The sequence below is a fragment of the Vanessa cardui genome, chromosome 12 (assembly GCF_905220365.1).
Source record: "Vanessa cardui chromosome 12, ilVanCard2.1, whole genome shotgun sequence".
NCBI lineage: Eukaryota > Metazoa > Arthropoda > Insecta > Lepidoptera > Nymphalidae > Vanessa > Vanessa cardui.
Genome location: NC_061134.1, coordinates 7,905,384 through 7,911,383, shown reverse-complemented (window position 1 = coordinate 7,911,383; position 6,000 = coordinate 7,905,384).

Genomic DNA, 6,000 nt, shown 5'->3' with positions numbered 1-6,000 from the left:
ATAAATAATGGGTTCACATGAGAGGAATTTCGGCCCATGAAACCATAACTCATTATTTACTAGATCAGATGGCTTCATTCCTCGAGATGCATAATCAGCTGGATTTTGCTTCGAAATCATATGACACCACGTCTGTGGATCTAACTACTTAATATTTCTGACACTCTATTTGCTACAAAAACATTCCATCTGCTTGGGTGACTATTTAGCCACGCAAGTACAACTGTTGAGTCAGTCCATGCATGAAGATTGTGTTTTTCAATTTTCATGACTTTTGCAACTTCTATTATCAATCTTGTAAGCAGAACAGCTCCACATAATTCTAAACGAGGTAACCAAAGATGTGTGGACCTTTCATTCAGAGTCAATCACACGTACATACACTGCTGCTGCATATGCTGTTTTTAATGCGTCGCAAAAACCGTGTAATTCAACTTAATTATCATTTGACTTTATCCCAATCCACCTTGGTAAGCGAATATTGCTTAATGTAATCTGATCTTCACGGTAAGTTAACCATTCCTTTGATAAATTGTCTGGAATTTCCTCATCCCAATCCAGTCCTGCTTACCAGAATTTATATATCATATATACCTTTGCTATAATAATGCTTGGCCCTACCCACCCGAGTAGATCGTAGAGCCGTGAAATATCAGATATAATTTTTCTCTTCGTTATAGGTTGCTGCAAATGAGGAAGACTTACCTCGTAGCGGAAGGTGTCATCACTGCGGTTCCAGGTAAGTCCCAATATTTTTGTTATTTCGTCTTCTTTTATTTTTATTCCTTCCTTTATATCCTGTTTTCCATTTTCCTTTTTATTCATCTCCATTACTAGGCTATCAGTATTGCTATTCCGCTTTTGTAATGAAAAACCTGCTTTACTCAACAGTTCATTCATTTCCACAAATACTTGTTTACCTTCTTCACAGGTTTGAACTCCTGCCATAAGATCATCTACGTAAAAATCGTTGAACACTCTTTCGACTGCCAACGGATAATCAGCACTATGATCATGAGCAACTTGTTGCAGAGCCTTCACTGCTAGATATGGAGCAGAAGATGTGCCAAAGGTAACTCGAGTGTGCCTATAATATTTTATAGGCTCGTTTTTATTATTTCTCCACAGTATTCTTTCACAATCTGCGTCTTGCTTTTGCACTTTAACCTGCCGGTACATCTTTACGATGTCAGCTGACATACAAATCGGTGAACACCTCCATTTAATAATTATATGCCGCAATTCTGGCTGCAAGGTAGGTCCAACCAACAACTGATCATTGAGTGATAGGTTGGTTTTACCCTTGCAGGATGCATCGTAAACAATTCTGACCTTCGTAGTTTTTTTATCATTTCTGATAGGATTATTTATGTCTTCTGGTGGTACTTCTTCCATGTGATTCAGCGTAAGATATTCATTTATTACCTCGTGATATTTTGATTTCAGAATCGGATCCATGCTGAACTTGACTTCTAACGATTTAAGACGATTTTCGGCGATGTTTCTAGACCCTGTGACATCGGGATATCCATTTTTGAAAGGGAGCTGAACTATATACCGCCCATTGGGATCTCTTTTGGTAGTCTGACTGAAAAGTTGTTCGCAAAGCCTTTCTTCCTCTGTAAACATACTGTATTTTTGTTTCGGAACGTCTGCCTCTAGTTCCCAAAATTTCTTCAACAAATCCTCACTTTCGCAGCAATGCATTACACTTATACGAGATGAGAGTTTGGTATTACAGCTTATAGTTCCGGACAGAATCCAGCCGAGACTGGTTGCTTGTGCTATTAGGTTTCTTCAGGATTTTTCATCATACCCTCCTGCAGGATTACTCCATATACGTCCGCACCCAAAAGAAGATCGATGTGATTTGAACTGAAGTATTCCGGATCAGCAAGCACTAAGCCTTCTAGTTCCTGCCATTCTTTGGCTTCCACTTTTCTAGTTGGCAAGAGAGAGGTTATATTCTTTAACATTCCGTTATATTCAGCTATATTCAGTTATATTCAGTTATATTCTTTAACATTAATTCGCGCGCGCGCGCTTTAAATGTTAGCACAGTATTGTATCTCTCTCTCAAAATTTATTTTATTTAACTAGTATTTATAGTTATTTTTATGTTAAAATTGAACAATTGTATAATAAAGTGCCAGTACTTAAAAGTGACTAAAGTTAAAAGTGGTGCAAGTCAAAGATTTTGTGTGTGTTGAGAAATTAAAATTACAAATTATTAGCAGTGTGTTAGTATAACACAGGGCATTGACCTGTAGCCGAGCTGTGAGTATGATTCATACGGCTCGCACCTGTGCATCGCGAAGAAGTCCTTATCTACTAGGATTACGTTCGCTTCTTGAAATTACTTATATTTAGCAACAAGTATCAGCGCTGTTTACCAGATTAACAAATTGTTTTAAAATTTATTATTTTATGCAAGATGTCAAAGCAATGCGCAGGTTGTCGTTCATCAATAACGCGAAAAGACTTGCATAAAATGCAAAGATATTTATGATCTCCTCTGTGCGAACTTGACACCTAAAAAATTTAGTTATATGTCTCAAGAAAATAAAAATAACTGGACTTGTCAAGCATGTCGTTACAAAATACCTAAGTGTGATAATACGAACACACCAATTTGTAGTCGTTATGGTGCTCAAAATACTCTGAAATCAACCCATCATGTCCAGAAATTTCTAATGTAACGTATCGATCCAAAAATATTGAACATGAACACAGATCCGTCAGAGATGAATATATAAATCCGTCGGACTCTCAGGAATTAGAATGCACGAAATCTTCCTGATGTTATTAAGAAAAATACGTTATGTAGTAAGAAATGAATTATCTTCTTTTCTTTGAAAAAAAAATATTCGAAATACTTGAAGCTAGAAACAAGGACTTGTTACAGCAGGTTGAACAATTAACCAATTCATTGAATTTTTTTGAGCAAAAATATGAAGAAATTAGACAAGATATTAAGATTAAATCGGTGTGTATAAAAAGACTTGGAGTCGAAAAATAATGAATTAAAATGTACTGTCTCAGATCTTAGTGCCAGATTACCTCAAATGGAACAACATTCTAGGGCCAGTAATGTTGAGATTCAATGCATACCGGAGCACAAGTCTGAAAATCTTGTTACTATAATAAAACAAATAGCAAGCATCACAAATTATAAACTAAATGAATCTGACATACATCTCTGTACACGCGTATCGAAATTAGATAAGTCAAATCCCCGCCCTAGGTCTGTACTAGTCAAATTTAGTTCCCCAATAGTACGAGATGGGTTTTTGGCCGCCACTTTATCTTTTAACAAGAAGAATAAATTGGATAAATTAAATACAAGCCATATTGGCATATCGGGTGATAAAACACCTATTTATGTGATGGAACATTTATCCCCGGCTATGAAAGCTCTTCATGCTGCTACCAGTATCAAAGCTAAGGCAAAAAATTACAGATATGTCTGGATTAGGTCAGGTCGTATCTACGTGCGAAAGGATAAGTCATCCGAACATAAACTTATAAAAAATCAAGACTCTGTTGATAAGTTAGAATAGTTACAACTAATGTTTTTATTATTATTCAATTGATCTCAAATTTGTTTAAAAGTTGGTTATGTGTTATTAATTTCTTATAAAAAAATTAAATTCGGTACTTTAAATATTTATTATCAAAATGTTGTTATGATATAATGTTTATAGGACTGATAGAGCTGGTGCTAGGCTCGGAGGAGTTGTATTAATAGCGGTTTCGACAAAATTCCCGTCATGTAAGATTTTAGGACATAGTAGCGATTATGAGGATCTATGAATTAGGGTAGAAGTAAATTCAGGCTAAAGTAAAGATTTTTTAAAATTCTGCGCTGTATGTCTTCCTCCTCCGATGAACCTAAGAACATTTAAATTTTTTTTTGATGAGGCTAACAAATTATTTGAGCAGAATTCTTCTAAATATTAATACTAGGTGACTTTAATATCAATAATATTACATGGAATTCAAGCGAATCTGGTTCTAACTTAGTACTTGAATTTAATTCTGGTTGTGGCATACATAATGTCCTATCGGATTTTATGGAATTGAACGACATCCGGCAATTTAACTGCATTACTAACGAGAATGACCGAGTTTTAGATTTAGTTTTATTTGATTCGGATTTTCTTAAGATATAACAATGCGATTTACCACTACGTAAAGTCGACTCACATCACCCTCCTTTAGAGATATTTGTTTCGTTTCCATTGAGTAAAGAAAATGTGAATGCGAATCCTACAAGTATAAGGTTTAATTTTCGTAAAGCAGATTACGATAAAATTATATCAGCCTTGGACAAAATATCTTGGTTAGAGGAGCTCCTCATTTATGACGATGTCAATCTTATGATAGATAAATTCTATAAAATTTTAGAAAATGCCAAGTTGAAGCGTTATACTAGCAACACTGATATAAATTAAGTGGGAAATGGGTCAATGGCACGGAATTTAGCGCATTGACACTTTTTTGACGTTTTATATAATTATAAAAAAAAGTTAAAATTATGTAAATAATTTTTAATGTAACAGTATATTAAGAGAAATAATCCAGCAGCATGTTCCTAAAAGTAAAAAATATAATAATAAGTATCCAACTTGGTTTAATTCTAATTTAATTTATCTGATTAAGCAAAAACATAAATATCACACTCGTTATAAAAAATATAAAATCCTCTAGATTTACTTGAATTCCAATATCTTCGCGATGATTGTGAAGAACTTACGCATCACTGTTATAATAACTATATTATGTCAATTGAGTCGGTTATAAGTAATAATCCAAGGTACTTCTGGACACACATAAAGAATAAACATAAAAATAGTTCCAACTATCCACACCTATCATGTCATTTAATGAAAGTAAAGCAACAGAATAAAAAGGCATATGCGATCTTTTTGCTCTTAACTTCTCAAGCGTATTTGAGGCAAACCTTGGCTATTCCAGCTATAGCTTAAGTAAATCGACATCTTGTAACGAAATGGAAAATATATTTATTTCTCAAAAAAGTGTTGCAATTAAATTCAAAACACTTGATGTGCATCAAACCGCGGGACCGGATAATATACCACCTATATTTTTGAAAAACTGTTCTGATTCTATATCTTTACCACTAGCAATTATCTATATTACCTCTATTTACAGTCGAATATTCCCGGATAAGTGGAAAGAGGCCAGAATAGTACCAGTATTTAAGGACGGTAATAAGGAATGTGTACGCAATTACAGGCCAATATCGATCCTATCAGCAATGTCGAAGGTTTTTGAATCCCTTTTTTACCCGTTTATTTTTCATCATGTCAAGCCTCTTCTATCATCTGATCAAGATGGATTCATTGCTATGCGATCCACAAATACAAATTTATTAAACTACCTTTCAGATCTTATAGACGCAGTGGACAGCAATTTGCAAATTGATTCTATCTATACAGATTTTTCAAAGGCATTCGACAAAGTTGACCATGATCTAGCTTCTTAAGCTGGCGCATCACAGAATTTCCAATCCTTTATTGACATGGTGTAAATCTTATCTTTGTAATAGGCCAGCGAAAGTCGTCATCGATGGCTATGAATCATATCCCTACATTGCCACCTCCGGAGTCCCTCAAGGCTCAAATTTGGGTCCACATTTTTTATATTGTTCATAAATGATCTCGTAACGGTAATGAAGCACTCACGTGTATACATGTTTGCAGACGATCTTAAAATCACTAAGATTATTAAGCAACAGTCTGATGTCTTGGGGCTTCAAGAGGACCTAAATAATCTAGTAATCTGGTGTCAGAAAAATAAAATGTATTTAAATCCCAGTTTCATTAGATTCACAAGAAAAAGAAATCCAATAAATAGTTCATATGCAATCTACGAAAAACATCTAAAGGAGTCAAAAACGGTTCGTGATTTAGGCGTTATATTTGACAGTAAGCTCCGCTTCGATGCTCACGTTGATGTCATTGTCACTTCTGCGTT